The following is an 11781-nucleotide window of genomic DNA, read 5'->3' on the forward strand; positions in this document are numbered from 1 at the left end:
GATATTCTGGGGGTTATCAAGATAATCAAGGCTCCCTTCTGGCTATATTATGCCAGAAAGCAGGAGGTTAACATTGCTCTGAGAAAAAATTGTGAAGGAATACAGCTGTCATGCCACATGAAGGCAGTTTGCTTTTGAGGTGAAAAGAAAACATTTTCCAGATGCCTGGGGCTACATTGATTTTCTCCATTAAAGATGCCACATCCAGGTTGTAGCTTTAATTGGATTCACTGCCTGAGTATGTTTACGATAATCCGTAGTCATCTTCCAAGATCCATCAAGATTTTGCATCTGCCCTAAAGGACAGATGAAACAGGATTGTGGTGGCAAGAACTATCCTGCATCTTTCACGCCATGGTGGTGGTGTTAATCTTTGCCATTCTCTCAGGCACACGTGAGTATCGTGGTGCTGGGTGGGATGGTTTCATTTTCCCAAATAGCTAGAATACACAGGTCTGGACAACTATTATACAAGGTGATAGAAGTATTGTCCCTGACTACATTTCTTGCAATAACCCATTTGCGGAATTCATGTTTCCTGTAAGCTTAAGCCCTGACAAGTTCAAGTTGCTATTCCTGCATGCGTGTATATGTGTGTGTGTGTGTGTTCGAGTGTGCGCATGCACTTCAATCTCAGCATGGGAAGCTGTGATCATGGTTTGGCTACTCTGGACCCCTCATGCCAGAGGATCAGCAGACAGAGAAAGGTATTTCCATATGGGCAGGGGTAGTCGACCCTGACTCACATGAATGGCAAGGGTTGCCGGTTCATAATGGAGTACGAAAGAGCACGTCTGGAACTCAGGGGATTCGCTGGGGCATTTCTTGGTGCTTTTCTGCCCCGTGAGAACTGTGAATGGGTAATTGCAGCACCATGGCCTGACAAGGGCGAGGCAAGAGGGCTGAAGGTCTGGGTCACCCCTCCAGGCAAAGTGCTGAGTGAGGGTGGGGGAAGCCTAGGATGGCTGGTAGAGGCAGGAGATGAGAACATCAATTATGGTCCTGAGTATCAATTATGACCTGCTATAATAATAAGATTTAACCTGGATTTTAGCAGATTGCAACTGGTCATCAGCTTGAAGAATTGGGTTTAAACTTCCCTTCCTGGGGAAAAAGTGAGAGCATCGTTTTTTCTCACACAAGGTCCAGATATGAACAGGGATGAACAGATCTAGGTGGTGCAGTGGATGGATGTACAAGATCCTGTTTATTTGCACCGAGATGTGCTCTGCTTGACTTGCCCACTCCTCTCCCTTGTGGCCTGGGCCACTTGCCCTATTTTCTGACTGGATTGGCCCCAGGCATGGCTCATTTCATTCCAGTGGTCAAGGCCCTGGCTCTGGTCATCTCAGCCTGCCCTCGGGGTGGAGGACCAGGCTTCAACACAGCTTCTGTCACAGCCACTGCCATAGGGGCCACAGCAGCTCCGGCTTTGGGGCTGACCCGTCTGGGCCCATGGAGGCACTTGCTTTCCCAGCGGCTTCCCAGAGTGGTCAAGTATACAACCTGCAATTTGTAGGGAATTAATGCCCCACGGGGATGATTTTGACCAATGGGAGAAAGAACACGAGAAGACAGCTGGGCACGGTGGCTCACACCTGTAATCCCAGCACTTTGGAAGGCTGAGGCAGGAGGATCACTTGAGCCCAGAAGTTTGAGAACAACCTGGGCAACATAGTGAAATCTTCATCTCTACAAAAAGTTTGAAAGATTAGTTGGGCATGGTGTTGTGCACCTGTATTCCCAGTTACTAGGGAGACTGAGGCAGCAGGACTACTTGAGTCCAGGAATTTGAGGTTGCAGTAAACTATGATCAGGCCATTGCACTCCAGCCTGGGTGACAGAGTGAGATTCTGTCTCCAAATTCTGTCTCTTAATTAATTAATTAAAAATTTAAAAAGGATGAAGAAAACAAAAAGGCATGAGAAGGAGATAAATGGCCTCCTTTTCCTCCCCTGCTGGATTAGTTTTAGTTGCAGGAGTCAGCCCAGTATAGCACACCTTGTAGTTCCTCCTGACTTCCCTCCTCACTACCTCTTTCCCTCGCTCTTGCTTCTTTCTCAATAAAGCATCAGCACATTCGCTTTGCCTTAGGCTGACTCTGTGTTCCAGGGAACCTGGGTGAGGAGAGAGGTGTGGCCAGAGAATGGGAATGAAACTGAACTAGTGGTGAGATTGAAGTTACTGTAATGACAAGATCTAGAAGATGACCACGGAAGGGAGCAGCTTAGGTAGAATGGATGATGAGCTCACTGGAAAAGAGAATATCGAGGAACCTAGAGTCCAGGTCAGGGGACAGGGAAATCCTTAGGAATATAGGAGAGAGTGATCTAGGAGCTGAAATTGTTAAAGCATAGGGGGAGGGGTGGTGGGTAGCACAGTCTCTTCATATTCTGTAAGAGGAAGGGCATTTGCGGTTAGCAATGTGGAACAAGAACATGTAGCTCGCCTCCAGGCCCAGTGGTATGAGTTCTGTGGAGAGGACTGCAAAGTAAGCAGTATCCTCAGAGCAAGAGGATGAAGAGAAAATTTGACAAGGAGGGTGAGGATGCAGAATATTCTGCTGATGAGTAACCTTGAGCTCCAGGATGCACAGCGGAAAGACCGCAGGAGATGAGGAGCTATGGAAGATGGGGTCAGAAAAGGCAATGTACGGGCTGAATGGGGATTAGAGCCGGGGAATGAGAGATCACCCAGGCGGCTACATGCACAAGGCTAAAGGGCCTAATGAGATTCATGCACCAGGAAGAGGGGTGTGAGCTCTCGCCCAGAGTATGCATGTTCTGGGGTTCCCACTCAGCCCTGCTGATGGAGGCAGGGAGTCCTGCAGGCATCAGTGGTGGAGCCTGCTCTGAAAGCACAGCTCCTCCCTTTTACCTTCCATGGACAGGAGGCCTCCAGGACAGCAGCAGTGTCCTCCTACTCCAGCTGAACGGGCAATAGCCTCCTGCAGGTCCCCATCATGCAAGCACCAGCTGCTGTCTTTGCTGTGAGATCTTAAAGGTGCTGGTGTTAGGCTGAGCTGCCTGTGTTTTCCTTGTCCTCCTGTTCTGCCCTCTAGCAAGGGACTGTATTTCTTTGCTTGCACTTGGTGCATGTCTACTTATTTCTAAGACACCATTAAACTTAGGCAAACTTTCACATCCTTTTATTTTTCTTTTCATTCCCTCACCTATTTTACATAACTCTTTGATCTTTATCTTCCTATGAAAAAGAGTCTATTTTTAATTTCTTGACATTTCCCTCACTCTCTTTTTCTGTTACACTGACTCCCTCTTTTACCTTAACTGACTTTGTACTTGTTTGAGTTCATTCGGTGCTTAGCTGGGATTGTTTCCCACTTCTCCAAGCAAAGTGCAAAGCCCCCTCCTCTTGGACCCACTCTCAGAAGGACTTGGTGACCTGTGCACAGCAACCTGAGTTTACTGACTTTGTGCATTTTATTGCTATCAATTAAGTTTGATACCTTCCCTTCTTCCATGACAGTAGAGTTCCTCTGGCTCAATATTACCCACCGAATATTTCTCCACCTTTTACTTACCTTTTTCCATCTTCCATAGCACTTCCCCCATCCACAAAATTGCCCTCACTTTCTGCAAATATTCCCCCACTTTCTCAAGTACGTGCTTACTTTTAAAACTATTTTCCATGCTTGATGTATGTCTTTTGAAGATTTTTTTCTCCCCAAGACTACTCCTAAAGTTTATATTCTGGGGTGTGACCAAAATGCCAGTGCATGACTCACAGTTTGGGCTGATCAATGTAAAATATTAAATTAATAATCTTGTGAGCTGTGTGCACATTCTCACCTCCTTTTAGTTCCCTTTGTGACACCTTCCCCATAACTATTTAGGATCTTTATGAGCTCACAGTTCTTTTAATAGACTTGACTAGTCCTGGTTCACTGTTTTCCTCTCTGGAGTTCATGTAGTCACTCTTTGACCAGTCACAGCCCTGTTTTTAGGCTGGACTTTCTGACCTCATCAGATCTGCCCCAAATATCTCTGAATGTGTCTTTGCTTTCTTGAATGACAGGATGTTCCAGGCTCAGTATGAAATGTTTCCTATTTCAAGAGGTAAAATCAGTTTCTTTCCCAGAGTCTTACCTCTTCTTCCAGGAGAAAAGTATTAGAGCCAAAATCCGGGATGTAGGCTGGTGCCACTCACCAGCCAGTGGAAGGCAGGTTGATATTAGGGTTTTCTCAGGCCACTTTGATGACCTATAGAGAGTGTTCTTCTTTTTGCTTCTCCCCCACCCTCCCTTTTTTGTGAAGAATCACGAGTCTATCATATCATGCATATACATCATATCATGTTCTAACTTACTGCCACCTTTACCAAGGTTCTTATTACTCTTCTCTAATGTGAGATATTATTAGCTATTTTCCCTCCTTTCTTTAGCTGATAATTTTTTCATCTTCCCACCAACATTGATATAAAAAACTGTCAAACCAAATCACATGTTTTTTTTTTTTTTTTTTGAGACAGAGTCTCACTCTTTTGCCTGGGCTAGAGTGAGTGCCATGGCGTCAGCCTAGCTCACAGCAACCTCACACTCCTGGGCTCAAGTAATCCTTCTGCCTCAGCCTCCCGAGTAGCTGGGACTACAGGCACGCACCACCATGCCCGGCTAATTTTTTCTATATATTTTTAGTTGTCCAATTAATTTCTTTCTATTTTTAGTAGAGACGGGGTGTCGCTCTTGCTCAGGCTGGTCTCGAACTCCTGAGCTCAAACAATCCGCCTGCCTCGGCCTCCCAGAGTGCTAGGATTACAGGCGTGAGCCACCACGCCCGGCCCAAACCACATGTTTTAATGATAGTTTTGTCCCCCAATATATTAATATAAGTCTCCAGCTTATTTTCTCTTTTAACCCTCAGCTGAAGCATCCTTGGGCTCCCAACTGTGCATGTCCAGATGATCTGACCTGTAAGCATCACTCACATACTGATCGTCTGAAAAGAAAAAGTGCCAACTTTCCCAGAGTAGCCTTCACCTCAAAGAGAGTAGCAAACACTAAGGGTAGCATATAGACAAATAGTGTTGCTCAAGTTCACTTAAATTTCTCCTCTAGTTTTCTCCATCTGAGGCTTACAATTTAAATCTATCTTCTTTCCCCTTTATTTTAATATTTTACCTTTTACTTGCTACTTACAAATTTTTTGTTTTGTGTTGTTTTCAGTTGTTTTAGAACTGAACTCCATTTTCTCAAAGATCCTAGGATACGTATCTTTTACTCTGCTTCCTAACCCTCCCAATATGCTTGTAACATTATTTGTGGTTTATTTATTACTTCTGTAATTTTAAATGCTAACTTACACCTTTATTAATTGTTTCATTACACTATAGGCTGTGTATCTTGACCCCAAGTGTTTTTTGTTGTTTGTTTGTTTAGAGACAGGATCTCACTCTGTTGCCCAGGCTGGAGTGCAGTAGCGTCATCATAACTCACTGCAACCTCAAACTCCTGGGCTCAAGCAATCCTCCTTTCTCAGCCTCCAGAGTAGCTGGGACTATAGATGCACACCACCATGCCCAGCTAATTTTTTAAAAAAAATTTTTGTAGAGATGGGGTCTCCCTTTGTTACCTAGGCTGGTCTCAAACTCTTGGCTTCAAGCAATCCTCCCATCTCAGCCTCCCAAAGTGCTGGGATTACAGGTATGAGCCACAGCATCTAGCCTCTTGATCCCAAGTTTTAAAGATATGGGTACTCTTGTTCTTTACTTTTCCTTCTATCTTCCATCTCTGTTTCTGTCATCTGTACTGTTTTTTATTGTGAAAGTTAAAAACACTGATATTCTCTTCTGTTGCCATGATACATTCTGTTAAATCAAAAAGTTGAAAATCAATATGTGAATGCATAAAGTCTGTATCGGTTAAAAATATTTCTGTTGTATACAAGAGAAAACCCAACCCAAACTCACTTAAGTGAAAGTAGATTTACGGGTTTACATAATAGAAAAGTTCCAGATTAGGGCTGGCTCCTGACTTAAGCAGGAGCTTGTAAAATGTAATCAGGACATGGGTCCTCTCTATCTTTTGGCTCTGCTCCCCACTGCGTGGTGGTTTCATTCTCAGAGAGGGTTTCTCTTCCCTGTGGTTTTGATCTGGCTGCCAGCAACTTCTGGGGCTACATCATTCCAGGTTCATGTCCAGCAGGAAAGAGTGAAAATCTTTGTCTCAACGTTTCCGGCTGAAGTCCTAAGACTCCCTGTGATTGGACATCTTAGAGCAAGTGTTGCCTCTTAACCAATCAGGTCGCTAGTGAGTGCTTTTTATTGTTGATCTTAAGCCTGGCTTATATGGGTCACCCTCAGACTTGAGAGCAGAACCTCACTTAAATCAAATGGCTGATTGGAGAAGGGCTTTGAGCTAGTTGGGAAATAGATATATAATTTTTTATTCACCTGTCATTTCTCTGACTCTCCCAGGCAACCGCTTCCTTCGACCCCAAAGCAAAGCCCATCTCCTCTGCCCTCATGAATGTCAATTCTCATAAACAGACCCTTGGGTGGGAGTTTCAGGCCACACACCTTCAATTTCTGAAAAGGCTCTTCAGGGACAGCCAATTCCTGGGAACTTCCTGGAAAAGATACAGAGAAAAGGAGAGAATTGTAGGACAGATTGATCAGGGAGGGATTTTGAAGCAATTTTTTAAAAATGGAAGACAATGGTTTTCTAGAAAGAAACATGGCTTTCATCAGCTCCTTAAGTTTCTTCAAATTCTCAAGGATATCAAATCTCTTGAACCCATATTCTCTAGCTCCATCCCTGCTAGAGTTCCCCACCCTCTGGCTGCAGATGTCTGGTAATATTTAATTGTTTATTTTTCAGATGTCTAGTAATACTTAGTTGTTTATTTTTAAGAATAACCATAAAGACCTGACTAGTACTATATTAACACGTACTGGGCTTGTTTATTGGGGGGATTCGCTCTATGCTGATCCAGTAACCAGCCAGCCACAGTGCAAACATTAGAGAAGCATGTTCTAAGTATTTGTTTGAGAGGCAGATGCCTGCTGGGCTTTCTGTGTGCAGGTGGAGCAGGAGGGGGTTCAAGAAGGGTGCAATGTTCTATCTGTAGAACAATTTATTTCCCAGTTTCCACGTGCAAGTCGTCTTTCTTCCTGTGGCTGTCCTAGTGTTTCTCAGTCTTAAGGCTCTCTCGGGTTCACAACTCTGTCCCCTACGTCCCCTTGCACATTCCAGGCTGCAGCTTCCTGCACCTGCTTCATCTATAACTACTTCTCTATCCACTTTCTTTCTCTTAGAAATGTGTTGAAATTTCCCTTAAACTGATCTCCTCTCTCATTTTCTCTTTGCTGTGGGTTTATATATTTCTAAATTTTCTATCATGAAAAGGGCTCTTAAGTGGGAAAAGACACAAACACATGTTTTCTATCTTGAACCAGAAGGCGAAAGATTACTCTATTGTGCATAAGGACTAAAAGAAGAAAAATAGAAAAAGACTCCAACCATTTAGTACCACCTAGCTTCTTAGAGGGAAGCCCTGTGCATGCTTCACTCCAAGATGGATGTGACTCACCACGGACCAGCTGTTAATGGCTACTCCTGGGCCATGGCTCAGTTCTGGAGGCCTTCATTTTCCCTGTCCTGGAGAAACCCATGGAAGGGTTGAGATGGAAGGATATTCCTGATGGAATGGATGCAATGTAAATAGCATTGGCCTGAGTTGTGACCAGGGCTCGGATATCTTGCAGGATCCTCTCTCCTCTACGTTCCACTCTTCCATCCCACCCCTGCTACTCCTGAACATTCAAGAAGGGTCTGCCTCTCACTGGGCTCTCTTTCTCACAGCTTTTCCATTAGAAAAGAACTTATCATTCACTGGCTTATTTCTCTTAAGGTTTAGTCACGGTCTGATACTCATTGGGCTCACTGACTTAATTTTGCTTAGGGGCACAAGTTTAATAAATTAGAATATGCTTTTGACTGTATCACGTTGGTGAGTACAAAACAACTTTTTTTCATTCTTGCTATATTCTGGGCCAAAACATGCCAATTCTTTAAATTCTGGACATTACCTCTATATTAACAAAGAAGAAAAGTATCTGAAGAAGAGATTTCCATACATAGGATGAAACCGGCTTCACCTTTTTTTTTTTTTTTTGAGACAGTCTCACTCTACTGCCCTGAGTAGAGTGCCGTGGCGTCAGCTTAGCTCACAGCAACCTCAAACTCCTGGGCTCAAGTGATCCTCCTGCCTCAGCCTCCCGAGCAGCTGGGACTACAGGCATGCGCCACCATTCCCGACTAATTTTTTCTATATATTTTTAGTTGTCTATTTTAGTAGAGATGGGGTCTCGCTCTTGCTCAGGCTGGTCTCAAACTCCTGAGCTCAAAGGATCCGTCCGCCTTGGCCTCCCAGAGTGCTAGGATTACAGGCGTGAGCCACCGCGCCCGGCCTCGGCTTCACCTTTTTAAATGCAAACCCTCAAATGTAGATGGCCACAAACAGAACTTTATGAAATACTCTGAATTTAAGCAGAGTGGGCATTTGCCATAGACAGCTGTTGTTTACCACTGTTACTTGCCACAGTGTGAGATGTTGGCTGGATCAATAAATACTGGGTTAGACTGGTTTGAATACTTTTTGCTCAGCTCAGTATTCATTCTAGAGACTAGAATAGACGGAGACTCATTAAGCAGGTAGCATTAACTACTGTAAGGTGTAGGGAGAAGGGATTTAAGAAGCTGAAAAATAGAGGAAACCTGTTGCTGAGTGTTTGGAAAAGGTGAAAGAGCAGTCATTAGTGTTTACCTACTTTCAGTTCTATCGAAAGTTGACTCTGGTTCTAAATTCATTTAAAAGGTCACCGTACAGGATGTTCACAGAATATTATTTTTAACAGTGGAAAACCAGAAACAGTATGAATGCCTAATGCTAGAAAAACAGTTACTGGATGGAATAATAATGTAGTCTTTTTAAAAATAGACTTCATTTTTTAGAACAGTTTTAGATATACAGAAAAATTAGGGTGATAGTACAGTGAGTTCCCAGATATTCCACACCCAGTTTCCTCTATTATTGATGTCTTATAGCAGTATAATACATTTGTTACAATTAATGAACCAATATCGACACCTTATTATTAACCAACGTTCATATTTTATTCAAATTGTCTTATTTATTTATTTTAGTTAAACAATGATTTTATTGCTTGAGTTCATAAATAAATTTATGCAACCAGGGCGGAGGCTGTGGATGACTCACGCTTCCAACTGGGAGGAAGAACTCGCTTGGTCTTGTAATATCGGGCCAATCAATGAATTCGGCTCTATCAGAATCAGACGGAATTTAGCATCCTCATCCTTCCTGTTCCTCTCGAGATGCTTTCGAACAGCAACCGCTTTCTTAATTAAATGGTAGAGGTCCTCAGGAAGATCAGGAGTGAGTCCTTCAGACTTAAGGATTCTCAAGGTTTTATTTCCTGTCACAAAACATACTTGTGCAACGCCATGTGAGTCCCTCAGGATCACGCCGACCTGTGAGGGTGTCAGCCCCTGCTTGGCCAGTTTGTAAATCTGCTCCGTCAGACGTCAACTTCAGCCAAGTGGGGACACTGCCACGATAGGGCAAAGCCGACTGGGACAGGCCCTTCCTCGGAGCATGCAGGCGACCCATGATGGCGGAGATCAGGCAGCTAAAAAAGCCAGATTTTCTTCGTTTTTACCTAATGTTTTTTCTGTTTCAGAATGCCATCCAGGATACCACATCACAGTTAGTTGTCACATCTCCTTAGACTCCTTTTGACTGTGGCAGTAGTTATAATGTTGTCTTTTTAATAATGAATGTGATAAAAATATGTGAGTGTATTTATATACAGGAATAAACACTAAAAAGAAACATAGGCCAGACCCCTCCCTGTCTGAACTTGAAGACCAAATGCCTGTTTTATTTCAGTGTCAAAATGATGGGATGGGGAGGAGAGAAAGAGTTTGGAAGAAGTGGCATTCTACTCACCGCTCAGAACCCAACCAAACCTCACGTGAGGCTGCAGAGGCTTCCTTGTGGGTTCCCACCTGCCGTGTTGGAGTTGATGTCTACAGGCTGTTTATCTGTGAGTCAAAACTATATAAACATGGGGTGGGGAGAAGTAAAGGTGAAGAGTTCAGAATTTATAATTGAACCAACATTAGAATATGATAAAAACAAATAATGTAAATATGTATTTCAACCATAACCATAACCATATTACCCAACACAGAATTATTTCTTTATATTTCCTTTTTTTTTTTTTTGAGACAGAGTCTTGCTCTGTCACCCAGGCTAAAGTGCAGTGGTATAATTATAGCTCACTGCAGCCTCCAACTCCTGGTCTCCAATAATCCTCCCACCTCAGCCTCCCCAGTAGCTAGGACTACAGGTGCACACCACCATACCTGGTTAATTTTTTGAAAAATTTTTTTTCTAGAGACAGAGGTCTTGCTATGTTGCCCAGGCTGGTCTTGAACTCCTGGGCTCAAGCAATTCTCCCACCTCAGCTTCCCAAAGTGCCAGGATTACAGGCCTGAACCACTGTGCCCAGCCTTTAGAAACCTAATTCTTTAGTAGGTTGCAAGATTTCTTGATCTAGTTAGGGAATAATCACCATGTAGTTCTTTATTTCTCTATTTTTCTTTTTTTCTCTCCCTTACGCAGCAAGCATTTTCCTTTCTTTAGCATCGAAGCGCTCCTCGCCTCCCTGCATGCCTTGTAGAACTAATTCATGTGCACAGTGAGTGTGAGGGAGTTTTGGGCCTCTTATGCCCAGGCTTTGGGTAGACTCTACTACCAGAGAGATAGGAAGGATGCAGAGAAGAGGGGAGAACAGAGCAGGCTTTCTGGAATTTAAAGGGTTTTGAAGCCATTTCAAGGAAGCGGAAGGACTTGCTGGCAGAGAGTGGCCAGATGCTCACCAAACTTCTTTCCTCTTCTTCCTGGGAACACATCTGCTGTACGTTTCCCAGTGGGTGTGATCATAGGACTGAGCTCTAGCCAGCAGAATTTGGGCAGAAGTGATATACACCACTTCTAGGTCTGGCCCATAAAATCTTCTAACCTGAGGAATGTTGGTCAAAGAGAAAAAATCCTGGTCACCAGCCGTGCCTTAACTGCTCAGCACACATGCGCATCTTCTTCTATGTACAATCCCAAATCCCCTCCCTGCCAAAAATTATCCACACACCACCTCAAACTCACTAGTGGGTGACAACCCAATCACGTGTAACTTTGCATCCAGCTCCAAGTCCAGGATCCCCGAGTACAATCTGCATCCAGTCCTCATGTTGTTTCTCATGATCCAACAACCCATGAACTAAGTGATGAAAGCCTCTACCTAGCAGTTCCAAAAATTTTTAGCCTGTCACTAGCAACACTTTATTCTTGCTATCAATTTCTGCATTAGACCTGTTGGTTGACAGAAATCCAGGGTGTTTGGCAAAATAATTAAAGAATCCTGAGGCCAAGAGAGGAAGAAGTTGGTTATGGCATCTGTAGCATTTATAATTAGGATCCGTGGAGCAGTGATATTCTGCCATGCAGGCTGATAAACATAGAAAGCTAGACTGCAAGACGTGAATGGGGAGGGCTTGCAGAGTTTATATTTACAGCTTCCAAATTCCCCCTGAGGACCCACTGCACTTCTCCCTCGGGTTCTGTGAGACACTTTTGTATTTTTATAATAATTTTTACCCTCTCCTCTGTCCCCCAATTCTTTTTTAGCTTAATTAGCTTGAGCTAGTTTTCATAGCATGTAATTTAAGAATCCTAAGTAATA

At 43.6% G+C, this 11781-nt stretch overlaps 1 pseudogene; it reads right to left on the reverse strand.

Annotated features, from left to right (window-relative positions):
- Positions 1–9201: 9201 nt before the first annotated feature.
- LOC105811429 lies at positions 9202–9647 on the reverse strand (annotated as a pseudogene).
- Between the last annotated feature and the right edge of the window lie 2134 nt (positions 9648–11781).

This window comes from Propithecus coquereli, unplaced genomic scaffold (genome assembly GCF_000956105.1).
Source record: "Propithecus coquereli isolate 6110/MARCELLA unplaced genomic scaffold, Pcoq_1.0 Scaffold235, whole genome shotgun sequence".
Lineage (NCBI taxonomy): Eukaryota > Metazoa > Chordata > Mammalia > Primates > Indriidae > Propithecus > Propithecus coquereli.